This window comes from Falco peregrinus, chromosome 13, assembly GCF_023634155.1.
Source record: "Falco peregrinus isolate bFalPer1 chromosome 13, bFalPer1.pri, whole genome shotgun sequence".
NCBI lineage: Eukaryota > Metazoa > Chordata > Aves > Falconiformes > Falconidae > Falco > Falco peregrinus.
The window spans coordinates 9,628,428-9,645,977 of record NC_073733.1 but is presented as its reverse complement, the minus strand read 5'-3'; the positions used below and the strand labels follow the sequence as shown (position 1 = coordinate 9,645,977).

The window sequence follows — 17,550 nt, the reverse complement described above, 5'->3', positions numbered from 1 at the left end:
GGTGAGGTGGGCACCGGTAAAGAGGAGCTACGGCTCAGGGCTGATACTGCTTGGGGGGAAAGCAGTTTTGTTGCCAAATCCTGGATGCTGGCTGTTGGAGAAGCGAGATGACACTATCTTCTTGGCTGTTGAACCTAAAGGAGACTTTTAGCACAGCTAAATTGTACATGTCCCTTGGGAAGGGTTTTAAGGCCAAAACCACTAAAAAATCCAGACTCTTTCATCTAAATACAGTCCTAGGAAATTACCGTGGTCTCAATCTAATATGCACTCTGTCTTGTGTTATCCCTCTGTTGTAAGTGGGGGTTTGCTTGTTTACTCATCGTTCTACCTGTAATGGAAAAGTTCCGTCAAGTGTAACAGAAGTTATGTACGAAAAAGGAAACTAACGTTTATAAAACCCAGAAAGTTTGGGGTTGTTCTTAAGTTACTGTGTGTGGGTTGGGTTTTGAGTTTATTTTTTTTTAAAACCATGCTATAAAATTTTGTAATTGGGCAGTGATTTTATATTACATTTTGTTGCATGTTCAAAACCATATTGAAAAATGCTCATGTGTCTGGTATTTTCTCTGTGACTCTTCTGTAAACGTGAGAGAGAGTTAAAAACTCGAAGTGGCAGAGATGGATAAGTTCTTCTCAGACTGAAGCACAGTTGTTCCCTTGTTGGGACTGTTCAGGCTGGTAATCTCTGCCACATTAGCTGGATAGATATGAATTTGATCTTTTTAACTTGGTATGATGGGGGTAATTTCCTTTTTATCAGACCCTAAGGACATATGTTAAGTGCTGTTACATGTGACTTAAAAATAGGGGGAAAAAATATGCAAAATTCAGGCCCGTTTTCCATGTTGTTTTGTTGTGCTCTGATCTTGGTCTTGTTCTGCAAAATTCAGGTCTTGGTCTGCAAAATTCAGGTCCTTTTTCCATGTTGTTTTGTTGTGCTCTGGTCCTGGCTCTTGGGCTGGTCGCCACCGTAGGGAGTATGTGACCTGAGCCCTGCTGGTGGACCTCGTGGTAACACGGGTCAGGGTACAGGAGTTCACCCAAAGTGCTCTTAAATGAGGTCATTTGCCTACAAATCCAGTTTTTTCTACTGCTGATGCCATAGTGTGGATCTCCAGGTGTAGCAAAACTCCAGGGCTAGCAAGAAGTGGAGCTGGTGGGTGTTTAACTGCTGACTTAATGAACAGAAAAAGATCTGACACTATTTTGACATATGCCTGAAGTGATCCTGATTTATGCTCGTACTACATTGAATTTTTTTCCTGTCTTAACTCTTTTTCTTTCCTTCTCCCTGCTGCCGTGATCATAACGCTTTTCTTCCCCTCTTCCCTCCCCCCTCCCCTCCTGTATTTTTTCCCATCTTCCTGATTTTGGGGGAAATTTAACAGCCTTGTTTTTTCCAGCCATGGCCCACGTTGGAGCGGGATGCGCACAGCGATAACCAGCCCACTGAGATGCAAGGAGCAACCGCGCTCCGGCAGAGCAGGCTGGCACGCCGGGCAGCCCTCCGGCTGCTGGCAGGGGGTGGCGAAGGGTCAGCCCTGCCTGTAGCAAAGACCAGAACAGCTTTTCCTCTAGCACGGGCGTTGGCAGAAAGCACGGTGCATGCACGGAGGTATTCAGGTCTAGCGCAATTCGACTGAAGTTTTGCCCTCTGCTTGGCAGTCCAGGTGCTCTGGGCAGGCATGGAAAGGAACTTTGTGCTAAAGATCTTGCCATCCAAACAGACTCTTACAGCTAGACCTTAATGTAACCACCAACTTCCATGCCCAGACAGAATTCCCACTGATGTCAAAGATTTTATTTCCTCTGAGAAATTAGCAAGCGCTGCAGATTTTGGAATATTATCAACATTAAAACAACAGTCTGGACTGTGTTTTCCCTGCTGTTGTCATGTGAAACACTTAGGGGTGACTCTAAGTGTAAGTCTCTGTTACTCTTTCATTTTGTTCATTTGATGGCAGAATTGCTGTCTGCTCCGTAAATTAATGTCTCCTGCTGTGCTCCGGTCTTTCGCACAACACCGGGAAGAAAAAAAAAGTCTTTGCAAGTGAGACAATGTAGCACGAACCCGCAAAAGTTGTTAGAGGGTCCCTGAGGGAGGTGAGAGGTTCTGAAATCTGGTTTTATTGTTTAAAAATGTTTTTCCTGTAGAACACAAGTGCGTGTGTCACTGCAGTCAGTGGTCAGAGTAGCCGAAGGGGGAGTTGGGTTGACCTACTTGGAAACCCATTATAAAATGTTGTGATAATTCACTGCAAACAAGTTCGTAAGCGATGGGGAAGCTGTTCCCTTCCCGGTTTAGGCTGTCAAGACGTTTTTACCGCTGCGGTGAGGTTTGTGCTATCTCCTGCAGCCCTGCTCTGAGAGCTCAGCCTGCTCTTTGGACTCCGGTGCCGCTCCTGCCACAGTCAAGCCCTCAGCTGTCGCTTGGCGAATAGCGCTGGTGATCATTAAGTTTTTATTCCCCCATCTTGAGCCAACTGCAGAAGTGTAAATATTGTTACTGCTGTTTTACAGGTGAGGGGAAGACGGGTGGGGAGAAATGTGATTTGCCTGGAGAGCTCAGCCCGGTGGCCGCGCTGTGAACCGAGCGGGGTGACCTGGGAGAGGCTGGAGGGAGAGCCCCCTGCATTATCCCTGCTCCAGGAGGGGCTGGGGAACCCCGACATGCTTGGCTCTGTGCAGAGCACCACCAGCTTTGCTTCCCATGTCTTTAAGCTGCTGTATCGCTGGTGGCAGGGGTGGCTGCGGGTTGCCCAGAGCTGAGGCGCGCAGGCTGCGTGCGGCTGGAGCCCGGGCTGGTGGGGCTCTCCTGCCTGCCAGGTGGTAGAGCCAGTGCTCATGATGGTTCTTCCCTTCTTAGCATCTCTCTGTGGCCTGGGATGGTGCTTGGCCCCTTGCTGCCGGTTGCATCAAGGTTATAAAATGGTCCGTGTCATCTGGCGTGTTTGTGCATGTTGTGACTCCTTGGGAAAGCTCAGCGCTGTGAGCCTACTGCCTTCCAGATGCAACGTCTACCAGCCCGACTCCTCCCGGCGGAGCCAGTGCTGTCCCTGGTGGGAGTGTTTGCTACATCAAAGCCCTGGTTTGTGCTGCGAGCGGATGATTTCTCTGGTATATTTACACTTGTAAGGGAAGATCTTTTTTTTTCCCCCTTGTAAATATCACGGCACTTCTGTTGCTTCTGTGCTGGCCCATCTGTGCACCATTTTCACTTGTACTGACTCATGTTCACAGAGTAGTAAGAACTGTCTCTAAGTGTTTTAATTCCTATGTTAGAGTGGGCCCATTTTGCTTTTCTAGTTAGCTTCTAGGTGGTTGAGTGCTGGGTTTTCTTTTTTTCTTAATGACATTTCTGAACTCTGTTGGGTTGGTATAGAATTTAATGAAGTAGTTTGCATTTCTTCGTTCGAATTTTTCAAGACTTCCCTTCCTTTGCGGGGTTTCTTCTCTCTAGTGAGATGTGCTTTCTGTTTTCTGCATGACCAGAAGTCACTGAGTGTGTCCCCCCTCTGAAAGTGGGTGTAACATCTTTAGTTTGTCGTAAGATTCCAAATTCAGATATTGCAGAAATGCTAGGTGAAGGTTGCTCATGCAGATTGCGTTCAGGCGTGTGGAGCTGTGCTGTGCTCTTTTTAATGGGGAATCACATACACATTTTCTCCACCTCTGTCTCTTTGGGTAACCAGAGTAGACAGCAGCTGTTTACTGAACAACTCTTGAGTATTTTGGCTTGTCTTCACCGCTCCATGTACACCCAGGGTCATCTTTGTTGTCTGCAGGTCAGACATTCCTCTGGAAATAGGCTGACCACAGGTTCTTTTTAGTAGCTGTTTCCCCAGTGTTGACTGAGGTGTAATGTCCATCTCCTCGCTCCGCTTGAGCTGTCTCCCAGCTCTCTGCGACCAAAGGCACATTTGCAATGAAAGCCCTACCAAACCTGCAGCTGCAGGAGCGTCCCTGGTCACAGCTGGAGGCTGCATGTGTTGCCTCACCGGTGTGTCTGGCACAGCCGGGCAGCGAGCTTGCTCAGCACTGAGCACAGGCAAAGTAGCCACTGGATCTCTGCTGCACATGTGTAAACAGCAAATATATGTATATATTAATTCAGAGGCTGAAAACAGCCAAATTATGATCCCTTTTTCCCCCTGAGAACGCAAAAAGAGACGTAGTTCACAGCAGTAGTCTGCCAGTATTTCAAGGTACTGCTTTTAGAAACATGGAGATATGAGAGCATTTCAGTAAATGACAAAAAGACCCTTTCAACAGGGGCAAAACGGAGTCTTTTTCCTTAAACATATTCTTGGGAAAGTCTTGAGCCTTTTCAGCTGAAATGAAGAAGTTTAGCCTGAGGCCAAACCCAAGTGGGGAAATTTTCGGCCCAAACAATTAATTATAGATGAAGTTATGAGCAACCAAAACTGGAGTTATACAATAGTGAACTGTAATTACAGTGATGCTTTCAACTCTGCCTATAATATTGGCACATGTGTCAATGTAAGTCCTTGGGTGACTGAGGAAGAGCCTTCTCACAGAGCTGCATGTGAACGCCAGCTTGCTGATTTGAGGGGATGGGAGCAAGCGTTTCACATCAGAAATAACCTGCTTCTGCAAGATGAATTAACTGGTGGCTTTCAAAACAGCGTCTTGTCTGTGTTCAGTGTTTGCCCAGGGTCAGGCTTAGCTGGGCTGTTACGTTTCTGTTGCACATGGGAGGAAGGGCGTAGTAAAGAGGGAGCCTCCTATGATGGAGAACAGCTCAGGCATGAGGAAGCCGGGATGGCAGAGATTAATGGGGCTGCATCCCATCTGCAATATCTCCACCTGAGCAAGGCTTTCCTGGGAAACTGGAAGGTGGCCCCCAATGATGGAGGCTGGCTGTTGTAAAAGCGGTTCCTTGCCTAGCAGAAAGGACGTACCAAGGCCACAAGCATGTCCTGAATGAATGGTTCCTCCTGGAGATGTTTATGCCCCACACAGTCACAGGCGAGCATTTTGGAAGCTTGCACATAGGAGAATAGTCTTGCCTTCATCGGCTGCTAAATTGAGCTGCATGTGAACTCTCTCATCGGTAGAGGTAGTGCTGACAAACAGTCATCTTCAGTGATAAAAGGAGTGCAGGTGAGAGGAAATTTTGTGGGAAGAGATCCTGCTCTGAATTTCTTGTGGAAACCATAATTAAGTGATTCAGTGTAGAGAAGTATGAGGGTTTCCAGTGTAAGCTATAAAATATGCCTAGGGAAGCAGCCTATGGATGAGGCTGCTCATTCAGACCTTATCTACTCATGTGGGAGCATGGAAATCTTAGCACTCCTCCTTATCTCTTCTCCCTCGGGAGATCAGTGTTGAGAGAGTTTGACCTCTTGCTTACTGTTTCAAATCAAACCTTGTGTAACAGTGGCTTTGGCCACGCAATGCCTCCGTCACTTAATGAAATAATCTTGTTTCCTGCCCTTGTGGGCAGAAATGTGTCTTGCCAACACACCACTTAAGTGATACCCGGAGGACAGTCGGAGCAGAGCTATGGCAGAAGCATCCCTCCCTTCCTCCAGGCCTTCCCTGCAGGTGCCAAGCTTAGGATGTTCGAAGTCTTGTAAGTTTGTTGCTCTGCTTCAGGCCAGCTCCTGGTTTTGTATATGAAGAGGATCCCTGTTCCTGTGCTTGCTCCCAAGCTTTTGCAGTTCCCTGCAGTTTTAAATTAACTTTAAATCATCACTGATTAAGAGTATTCAGCACAAGAAGAGTCCAGATCTGGGGAATGGATGTTCTCCAAAAGGAAGGGTGCCCTGGTGCCAGCGCAGGAGTATCCATGCAAAGAGCTCTCAGCCAGAGCGGGCCCAGAATCTGTTTTGCTTTCTCACACTTGGAGCTGGTATATTTTAAAGGATATCAAGCGGCAAATGTGGCAAAGGGGAAAAATTGTTGCAGACTGTATTTGGCAGAAAACCAACAAAGATAAAATACCATACGTTCTGTGCAATGAGCTCCTGCACAAATGATTCATTCAATAGAACACAGCTGGGGTCAACACCTTCTATTTGAATAGCCCAAAGTTATGCAAATATTTTTATGTGGATTTGCAAAAAAAAAAAAAAAAAAAAAAAAAAGACAATATATTCTGTTCCAATAAAAAGCTCTTTATCTATGTAACTTTTAAGAATCAAAATCCCACAAGAACAGTGTCACCGTGTTATACACATATATACAGCAGCTGAATAGCTAGAAAATGACAAGATATGCCCTAGAGATGCAAACTCTGAAAAGATTGCTTGTTTTCCTCTGTATTGCCAGCCAAGTCTGTTCTACAAATTGTGTGTGGTGGAGACCACACTATTTCAAAATATCAAATTGCTAATTAAAGAAACTTCTCAAGGAAACTTTCCAGTAGAACAATATATGCAGTGGGATAATAGTAGTCACTATTTCTTTAATGAGTTTCTTTCCTAACCAGAATTTCTTACAATATATTCAGTGCAACCATTCAGTTAGATTATTATGAATCACATGTGTATTATTTCTGATTTGGTATTAACATAAAAAGTTCTGATGAACCATAGTATTACAAAAACAGGTCTAGTGTATAGAATGGCAATATCATTCCTGCAGATAAAAGCCTGGAAATGAAGGTCCTTATGCAGCAATACAATTTAATGTGTTAGTTTCTAGGCTTAATTTGCAAAGGTGCGGAGAAACTACAGGTCCAGCTGAAGCCAAGAAGAGCAGGCTGTCTCTGGACGGTCGGATATGTTGATCCACAACACGAGCATTGCTCTGCAGTGCAGCATTGCATTCTGTAGCACCTGAATCAGCAAAAGGTAATGGGAGGGAGAAATCTTTCATGGTGGGTGTTCTCATAACATGGTTGGTTGAGTTAGAGATTTTCTTAAATACTTATATTTTGCTATAGTGAAGTAATTTAGCAATGTCATCCAAGGGACAGTGTGTACAAGCCCTTGTGAAATGATGTGGGTAGATCAAGTTAAGCAAAAAGTAGTTTAGTTGTGTAGCAGAGAGAAGAGTGGAGCACGTAGGAGATCTCTTAGATTCCTTCTTCACCATTCTGTGAGAGGACGGTGGTGAAAATATTCCCTTCTGGTTCTGAGTAGAGGTTGACATAATGAGGCGGATTTCCAAAAATATTCCAAGAAGGTAGACAGCTTTCTCGGTGACTTCTTGGTGGTGACTAGGTGCCTCATTTGATATTCTTGAAAATCCTTCATTCCCGCTTAAGAAGCTCTGTAGTGTCTATTTCATTTTCTCTGGTGAACAAGAGTGACTTCTTGATCTTGGGTTTTGCATTCCCAAATAGCCATTCTTTGTATTGCCCTCAAGTAAAGAGAGCAAATAACCATTTAAAGAAAAGAATGCAAGAGCTTCCTAAGTATAAAAGTAAGACTTTTCCTCCTCATGTGTTTGGAGTGGTTACCAGGCATTAGATAAGTAGTCCTTGATGAGTCCTTGGTTTGAATCATATTATCTCACCACACAGTTAGCCAGAGACCTGCGGAATGACTGTTTTTCAGCTGCTTTAAAAAATCTCTTTTGTAGCCTCTGGTGCTCTGAATGCCTTAGTCTCTTCTTTATCATCGGACTCGATGATAATGGTAGTGTTGGGATAATGGCTTTCAATGGTTCTACCATAGCTGATTGATTCCCATTCCTCTCCAAATAAGAACTGAAAAAGCCCCATGGGAATGAATCACTTGGAGGAGGACAGAAGTTTGGTTTGGCTGTTATTTGAAGACAGTGGAGCCAAAGCCTTCAGGTGGGGGATCAGCACTTCTCTGTGCTGTGTTCTACACTAGCTCATCATGGAAAGATTAGAGAACTTAAATGCAGGAGTTAGTATGGTTCTGCATCCATTTTGGCCAGCAGAACTGGGCCAGGGTGCTGTTTCTTCTCTGTAGCTTGCAGATGTGCCAGCCTGTTAGGAAATTCATTTGTTGCTAAACATTGGTAGGACGGTACTGTGGTCAGGATAAGTGTGTCATTGTTTTCTTAGCATCTAAGCTTCACTTGGATGTTTGCCATGAGAGTTAGCGACCCGGTGAGCTATTTCCAAATATGACCTGTGGTGTATGACTGAGGTCAGGAAATATGGATCAGCTTAATTCCCATGTGTCCAAAGCACCCTGTCAAATACTGAGGAAAAAAAGACGGGAGAGTCTAACAGGTCAGGATTCACTCATCAGGTCCAGACTTGGCTCTTTTGACTCTAATGTCTAACGGGCAAGCCAAAATCTCAGGCTTTCTCAGGACCTCCAAAACATGGGTTGGATGTGGATTCTGTCTACTGGGCAAATTGTTAGTCAGTGTTTTAGGAAGCAAATAAATGTTGATGGTGGGACTCCTTCATCCTAGGAAGAAGTCAGGAAAGAAAGATGGGAAGGATCAAAGACCAGTATACTTGTCTGCCCTCATGGGAGACATCTTCAGGTAGCTTCTCTCCTCTCATTCCGAAGGCATCCGTCAGATCTGAGAGTTACTGGTCTGGGGAGCTGTTGACGCCTAAAAGGTGGAAAGCATAGAAAGGAGGAGAAGTCAGTGAAGGGCAGCAAGTGACCACAGAGTCCCTCGCCACTGACCGTGGACCCCTCTGGTTTTCTTTGTTTGGTGATGGGTATGCCCACACAGCCTCGGATGCTCTCCCCTTTCCTGCCTTGCAGAGCATTGCTCTTTGCATCTTAGTGGATTTATTCTCCTTCTTATCTAATTTTAATTAAAGCTTCTTTCTCCCCTCCCCCCCACCCCAACATAATCAACTGAAGAAAAATGAGCTGGTAAGTCATTGTTTTTACCACTTTGGCAGCAAACGAATGTTATGTCTGGCATGCTCGGCACCAAGTCAGAAAATGAATCAGCAGCTGTTGTGACAGAAGCTTTTTCCTGAATGGGGAAACAGAGACAAAAAGAAAACAGGCCAAGGAGAGGTTCCTGCAGTGGGCATTGCCAGCCCCCCACCGCCACAGGGAACGTCTTTGCCCTTCCCTGGGGAAGGCAGCCCGGCGGCCATGGGCATCCCCCCTCGCCCCATGGCTCGGCGGGGCCAGGAGGTGCCATTGGGGGGATGCTGTGGGAGGAGGATGCTGCCCGGCGCTGTGCCCAGGAGGGGAGCGGCAGGACAAGGTGCCTTGGTGGGGACCCGGTGCTTCAGGTAAAGCAAGAGTGACCCAAAATCCCTGCAGGTCTTCCAGAGAGCCCCGTCTGGGCCAAGCATTTATACAGTGCATCGATCGAGAAACGTTTGTTTGTCCTGGGGCTGCACTATGATGTTTGCTTTGCGCCCATCTGTGGGAAAAGGGTGAATAATTTCTTTGTGTCTTGACAGACTTGGACCCCTATTTAGTTGTTTTAAGCGTTATTATACACAGCATGCTGTGAGCTGCAAGGTCCTGGGGGAAAGAGTGGTTTACAGTGCCCTCAGATCACCCTCATCCTTTTTCTTTATCTAATGGTTAACTTCTCATAAGGACTCGATTTGCCTTGTGACCTTTGGCATCTGCTGCTTCTTTTACACCAAAAATTTGGGGGCACATAAGGAATGCTTTTAACTAATATTATGGCCTTGTTAATATATTGCAAACTATCTCTACAGGAGCAGCTTCGGAGTTTTATCTGCTAAATAAATATTGCCAGGCTAAGCGAATACACAGAGTAGATCTGGAGGCATTACCACACTGGAGCAGACACAAGGTCCAGCTGGAGAACAGCGCTGTACAACTGGGTGACAAGTGAAACTGGAGCTTCAGCAGGTTTGTCTGAGACAGAGAGCCAGCTTCTGTACCTCCTTGGAAAGGGCTGCCTTTGCTAGGATATTTTTAATGGGAATAACAAGCCAGTTGAGCCATCTGAGATGGTGACTTGCAACCTGAATAGCTTCAGTAAAGTCCAAAGGGACAGTGTGTGGTTGCGAGTCAGGGCAGAGGTTGTCCTGGGTTCCTGGAGACAATTATCACAATATTTATAGCTCCTTTCATGCTAAATGGACAAGTGACACGTTTGTCCTTTCCCTGTCCCTATAAATTCCCTCCTCACCTCTGCAAAACAGTGTGTGCTTTAATGCCTGCCCTGTCACATGCCACCGGTGACATGGGTCGGAGCAGGGGTTTCCTCTGTGGCACAGCCGGCGGGACTGACTCTATCCCAGTTTTCTCTGGCTGAGCCTGCAGTGGTGTTCCCAGTCCGCCCCATGGCCTCACCACGCCAGAAATCCCTCCTGGTTTTGGTTGGGGTTTGTGTGGGGTGGGATGGGTTGGTTTATCTCAGTAGGACAGAGTACAGCAATTACAGGAAGAGTAAAGCAGGTCGAGTCCGTTGGATGTTTTGTGTATTGGCTGACAAGGTTTTCGGTAAAGTTGCATGCTCCATATTTCCCTTTCAGCTCCCTTCACTCCAGTGCCAGCTCCTTCATTCTGGTCCAATAAAATGCTGGTTTGTCTGTGCCATAAAAACTTGCAGTCCCGTGGAAATGCTGGGCACAAAGCACCTGCAACTCCACACGGTCACTCAGAGGAGGAGAACGTGGTACTGAGAGCTCAGCCCGCCGCAGCCAAGGAAAGGAGTTATGGTAGAGGTGTTAGTCACTGCCCAAAACACTGATGTGACAAACAGTCATAGCCTCAGACTTACTGGTCCTCTGAGTCCTCAATTAGCCAGTTTATATAGGAAAAAAAACCTTGAGGAAGAGAAAGTTCGCTCTAATAGGTGTGTGGTTATCTTTTCCTTAATTTTGTTTTTGTTTCATGACTCTTATGACTGGTGGATTTACAATCCATCCAGAGGAACCCATCGGACATCACTTTCTAGGAACGCTGCTTTTTATTATTTTATTATATCATTTATTTTCTCATCTTGATCCTGATCCTGTAAAGCCTTTCCATCACGTGTAGATGCAGTGGTGCTCCTGTGGCTTGTGTGGCAGCAGCTCAAGGGACCCCAGCCCTGCTGGAGCAAGGACAGGACCCAGTGGCAGCCCAGCGTTGCCCCAGGGGCTTCTCTGGCTCCTGAGCAGCATCGTCCTGAGCTGCTGAAGTCAATGGGAGGTGAGCCAGTCCTTCAGAGTAACTTCACACGAATCATTCCTGAGCAGACTTTAAATTAATTGATTCTGTTTGCAAATGTGAAAGGGAGGAAATGGTGCGTCATTGTTGAGCACGTGCCATGCCCACTGAGGTGGTGCAGAGGGACCTTTGCCAACCAGCGTCGGGCATGCAGAAGTATTGGGCCTGATTCTTAAGGTGTGAGTGCAGCTTGCACCGTGGGATTAACCGAAGTCGTTCCCAATTTGCTCTGGCGGTGATTATGTGAGAGGAAAACGAAGCCCATCGATTGTCTGAAGAATCAAAATCAAAGCTGGAGGAAGGAAAGGTGCAGTGAAATTTCAAGACTGACCAGCCATCTGTGCAAGCATCAGCTACCTCCTAACCAACAGGCAGAGTCCATCTCCTTCAAACGCTTTCTGCCAAGCTTGTCGGCTGTGCTGACAGCGCTGGGTTCTCTTGCAGCAGCACCCGCAGGCACAGCTCTGCCGTTTTAAAGGCTTTCGGGATTAGGCCAGGGCTCCTGCACAGCTGCGGTGCCTTGCCCCTATTTTACATCCACTGAAAGATTTTTGAATGGACTTCAGAAGCCATTAGGAACCCAAATGTCGACTTGCACTTGCAAAATGTCTCTGGTTAATGTTTTCCTACTGACGCTCTGCTTTGCTCCCCGCCTGCCAGAGTTTCCTGTGACCTATTTGAAATATCACTCTCCTAAGTGAAAATGTGCCTCTCTTTTTCAAACTTGCAAAACTCACAAAAATAAATAGCCTAATTTGGCCAGTTAATAGCCCTCTCCTGGGGCTCCTCTCAGCAACTAAGAGGCCTTTTAAATACAACATTTGTGACTGCGTCATTAAAGCTCTGCATGATCCAAGCAGACTAAACCAAAAAGAAAGAAATGCCTTATTTGATCTAAGTTTTCTTTTCTTTTAAATAGTGACACTAGAGACCCATTTATTTTTAATTACACAATTGCTTTATTAAAAGCCTAAATCCTGCAGTCCCTAGTCATTGCTCAGGCAAAACTGCTATCATTGAAGGAAGGACCTGTAGGAGTCAATCCTAAAAATAGGGCAGCTGACAAAGTCTGCCTTTCAAAATGGGTTTGCTTTATTTTTGAAGGATTTCCCAAGTCAGAGAGAACTGGCCTCTGCTTTCCTTTTCAGTTCTGCAACAACTTGAAAGCTGAATGTAGGAAAGCAGTCGCTCCAGAAAAAAAACCTCAGTTTTGCTTTCAGGTTGGCTGTGATGCCCTTTCCATCCTTAAACACTACCCCCTACACAGCCACATTAATATTTACTGGCACAACAAGGCATGCATGAGGGTTAGCTCTGGCTCTGCCCAAACGAATCTCTGAGCCACCATGAGCCTGGTGGCCCCTGCGCAGAGGTTCCCCCTTGCACCCGTCCATGGGATGACTTGCACTGTGTTCAGCTGAGCTGCCAGCGGGGTTGCCGGCCCCTAAACACCTGCCCTGTGCTCCTACCAAACACAGAACCTCCTGCAAACCCTCCTGGAGCTGCTGAGAGGCTGCCAGAGGGCAGGGTCAGTCCTGTGCCTCCGATCTTGTGCTAGTACACAGGCTGTGCTACCCAAACACATTTCTGTCTTTGGACTCCATGCGAAGGGTAGATCTCCTTGCCAGGTTAAGGTGGTGCTGCTAGCAGCAGGAGACAGAGAAGGCTAGGCAGCCACGTATACTAGATTATATTCCTGGGCTAAACTCCAGAGCCTTCAATTTTATTATCTAATTACCCAACCGAAGTCATTCATCTTTATGTTCCAGTCTTACCCACAGACCCCAGTTTAAATGCAGCTCTGCTATGTGAAGTGCTGCCCAGGCACTCTCCACTTGGAAAAACTCACAATTTCTCAGCTTTATTTGCTCAGACTGTGTTTTCTTAGTGTAAAGGACGCATGGCAGAAATCCCAGCCCTGGTCAGTGGCAGAGGTCTATGTTAGGCTGTGCTGAGATGGACATGGCTGCATTATCACAGGCAACTGTGGCAGGGGAAGCAAGAGAAAAAACCCTCTAATTTTATATGAAGGCTGTGTAGCCCGATGTAGTCTTCATCACCAGCATGACACACCATCAGATTGCATACAGAGCTTTGTGGTGTGGCTCACCGAGATATATGGCTTTGTCACCAAGGATAAACATCAAGAGTAAATAAAAACAACGGGGGGAAAAAGCTCCCCCCAGAAGTTAAGGAGACATCAGGAATGTGGACACTGGAGCCCAAGGAGGCACCAGTCCTGGTGTTCCATCCTTTTAAACTCTTCAGGAGAAAGCAGAAGCTTGGCCTTACCCCTCTGCCCTCGAATGCCCGTGGCCAACCTGTGGTGGGACGCCCCCAGCCATGCGTGCCGGTGAGGGCAGGGCATGCTGGATGTCAGCCCTCCTCTCCGTATGTTGCTGTAGTGTATATGTAATCCATGTACCATGCTGGGACAGATGCTCCCTGATTAGCATAACCCTGCCCCTGGGAGGGGCTTAGCTTATAAATATGCTGCTTTTTCTATGCTCCTTGCCTCTATTTCCTACGGGAATGAGATACTGGCAGGTTCAGTGGGCATCCAGAGCAGGTAAATGGCTAAAGAGGACTGAAGTAGAAAACTTTTCTCCAGATCTGGCAGTATGCATGTTTGCTCTCTGGTTTGCAGGGGCTGGGAGCGGGGGGGGGGAGGGAAGGGAGAGGTGGCAGATGCTGCAGAGCATGAGGCTGCTGTCTTGCCAGCTTGCTTTCATCTTAGAGAAAGGAGAGACATGGGGGAGAAGCCCTCATGCAGCCTTTTCTCCCTTAAAGGCCTCCTGCAGAAGGAGCCCTTCTGCTGCTGCTTTCCCAGCCCCAGCATGCTGGAGCTGAGGGGCTCCCTCTCCTATGAGGCTGGGGCAGCAACACAGATGCCTTGTGGAGTTCTGCCTGCCCTCTGGGCAATCCACTGCTCCCACCTGCCAGCAGGCAGCGTGGCCAGGGCGCTCGTGGTAGGAGCGGCCAGGGGGGTGTTGGGTGCTGTGCCGGGAGCCTGAAAGCAAGAGCTGCTCAGCAGGGCAAGAAGCTGCCTTGCAACACGGGTGGTAATGTGACAGGGAGGGTCTCTGTCCTGGCTTGCTGCAGTGGGGGAAATGCTCTGCAGAGAGTCACCTTCTGCAGGACAGGCCTCGATTCATGCTGAATAACACATGGGAAGGAGCCTCTTGGAGCACAGTGCATGGAAGCCCCATGGCACGGAGCAGAAGGGGAAGCAAAGGTGGGTCTGGTCTGCAGGAGGGAACAAGCAGTGACAGGAGAAGCTGCTATGCCTGGTGTGGAGGTGCTGAACTCTGAGCACACCTGGCACAAACCTGCCAGGTTCCCAAAGCATTCTGCTCTTGGAGGCTTCACTCAGGGATGCTTTCACCCGTGGCCCCAGTTCAGCTCATTCTGCTCTTCTGGTGGCAGTTACTTCTCCTCACCTTGCCTCTCTACTTGCTGTTGCCTAGGCTTTCTCCAAGCAGAGACCAGCTGTCGTTATCTTCCCAGATGTTTCTTATGATCCTTTCCATTCTAGCTTTTATCCCTGACCACAAGCAGCACTTGGAACAATTAACACCTTGTGCTCCTAACATCTTATGGTTTACAAGGCAGCTGGTTACTAGGGCAACAACTGCATTTTTTTCTTTCAGTGTATTGACTGAAAATCAACATTTTATATTAAAGGAAAAGAAAAATAATATTCTCTCTAGCCACAGTGAGTTACAACACCATCTCCCCTGTAATCAAGATATTGCTGAATTATGGTGCTATAAACAAACACTTCTGATATAACCACAAACACTGTGGGACATGTAACACATTGGCAGTATATTTCAAGTGACAAACTCATTTATTGTGGGGAGTGGAGGGAGAAAAACACCTTTCCAGAAGCCACTGCAAGGAATTACAGCAAAGAATGACCGAAGCTTGAGGATACAGAAGCAAAGTAGTTCTACCAACCTGACCAGAATAAAGCACTTCAAAGTATGAAGAACATCAGAGCAGCACCAGTAGCTCAGAAGGTGAGGACACAGGACTTGATTATTCTCTCCCTCCCACTGGCATAAATCAATATTAATTCCATAGCACTTAATAGAATCACCGTGCTCTGGGGCTGGCATCACGAAGTAGCTCCCAGGAGGCTGGGGAGGTGAACCCACAGCTATCCCATAATGTTAGCAGGCTGGTGTGGAGGCTTCATTGCTTGCAGGTGGGACTTGAGTAACAATCATGAATCATTAAGGTACATAACTATCGGGGAGATGAAAGCGATCAAGAGCTCTAGATGTGAAACTAGCTTGTGCCAGATGCTGTGGAGGCAGAGGACAGGCTGGGAGCTGCTTGCCAAAGAGGTTTCATCTCTTGCTGTGTTCCAGGTGGCTGCTGGGTCACTTTGGTCAGCGGGATTGGAAGAGAGCCATCATCTGCTTCCTTAACGGTCTGCCAGCCCTTGTGTTTGGTGAGCTTCAGGTCATGAGACTTCCTTGTCCAAACAGGGTAATTTTGTATGCTGGGGGTTTTTTTTGTGCTACGATGTGCTAGTCTGTTTTGGTAGTGATCCGCTGCCCGAGTTGCTAAATGCACGCGAGCTGTCAGTAGCGACTCTCCTGGCTGTAAACAGGACCATGGATGGAGCAGGGGGAGCAAGGTGGGCTGGGCAGCTGCTCAGTAGCTCCTCAGCCACGTGCAGGACTTCTGTGCTGTGCAGTGGTAATGGGAGAAGGGATGGAGGGATATTGCCTCCCTACATCCCCTTAGTAAACCTGCCCCTGGAAAAGGTCATGTGTATAACCATCCATGTGTGTACAGGGACTTGACAATGATTGAGCACTCGTGATTGGGAAGTCCTGTGCTTGAAGTTCCTTGACTGTGTCTTATAACTTTTGTATTTGTACCAACATGTGGAGTATGAACAGGTTACACAAAGCTTGCACGGAGTTTGCAGGAGTGACTTTGAAGTAAAAAAAACCCAAGTGTGTGACATGTAAGGTGACCTAGCTGACATTGTGGGTGAGGATGCCATGAGGGTGCCATTGCTTCTGGGAGTCTGGGATCCCAAACACACTGTTACAAGAACACTGGGGTTCTCTGCCTTTAGTTTTAAGTGAGTTTGGGGCTGAAGGGAATCAAGCTGCAAGCAATCCCACTGCAGTTTGCAAATGAGCACAAAAATGCATTGAATGGGAGCTGTTCAGCTTACAGGCTTCTGACGGTTTTGACAGCAGAGCTCAAAAGTTCCTTGAATAATAGGTCTGTGATTTCTGGCAGCCAGTAAGCGCTGAACTTCTTTGGATTTCAAAGCAAATAGATACATCTTAACAAAGACCACCTTGTGTCAGCTATCCTTAAAATTATAACACATAGATTAAAATAAAACTTGTGTACTTGTCCCTCCTGGGACAGCAGGGAAGGGAAAAGCATTATCAGAATTCTTTAAACTCATCTTAACAGTATTGAACCAATTATTTGGTTAAATCTGGGTTTGTTTTCTGCCTCTCAATGAGAACATTTGAAGTCTATCATCTCCACCATTTACGAGTTACCAGTATGCAAGTGTAAAATTTCCAATTGGAACATATGGTATCAGAGGGAACGAGGGGGAAATATCTGATTGCTTGCACTCCCCAAACTCCAAATCTACTGCATTTAGTATTTTGCTCACAGTTCCTGCAGGGGGAAATAAAAGAAATCATCTCTGAGCTGAGACCAAGCACTGAACATTTCACCCTGAATAGGAATCTGTTTGAGAAACTTAGAAGCAGCTGAAAAGGGAATAGAATAAAAACTACATTTTAGTTTCTTTACTGGGGTTGCAGCTATGGGCAGAACTTACCACCAGCAACAAAAACCCTCTGAACCTTCTTCTCTAAGTTCTGACACCTGGTTTGGGGATATGCCCGAAGCCCATGAAAGACCAATTTTCCCTATGAAAGGAGGGACGCTCAGTGACTGCACTAATAAAGGAACCGACAACTTCACCTGTGTTAACTCAGGTGGTCTGTGACCAGCTGCACCATTTGTTAAGAGGTTTGCTGTGGGTATGGAGCAGACTCGGGTGCTTGCATGTGGTGTGCCTGGTGAATGAGAGCATGCTGGCCACCAGTACCCAGCCAGCGGGGATGGCTGAGCTGAGGTGTCGAAGGAGCTGCTGCTGGTGTGATGGTGGAGGTATGGTGTGGGCTTGCAGCCCTCCCTCTGCCTAGAAGCAGAAGATGACCAGGTGAAGTGTGACCAGAGACCCCACGCAGCTCCAGTCACTGTCTCTGCTAAGTGACACCAAATGCTTTGGAGAAAGATGGAAGGACCAAAGGACTGGAATATAATTTTTTACCCTGAGGTTTTGCACAGAGCTAGATTTTGGGTTTCTGTCTGTCCAAGCATGGAGACAGTAATACTGCTGAGGCGTGCTGCTTCTGCACCACAACCTTGCCACCAGCCGCTGCCTGGGAACAGAGCAAGGAGGAGGCCAGAGACCAGCTGTTTG

At 46.9% G+C, this 17,550-nt stretch overlaps 1 long non-coding RNA gene across 1 annotated transcript; it reads left to right on the top strand.

The window, feature by feature from the left end:
* The first annotated feature begins 9,646 nt into the window (after nucleotides 1-9,646).
* Nucleotides 9,647-13,571, top strand: LOC114012430 (uncharacterized). The gene is made up of 2 exons (XR_003554859.2): nucleotides 9,647-9,758; nucleotides 10,388-13,571. It is a non-coding gene; the product is annotated as an uncharacterized LOC114012430 (long non-coding RNA).
* Nucleotides 13,572-17,550: the final 3,979 nt, after the last annotated feature.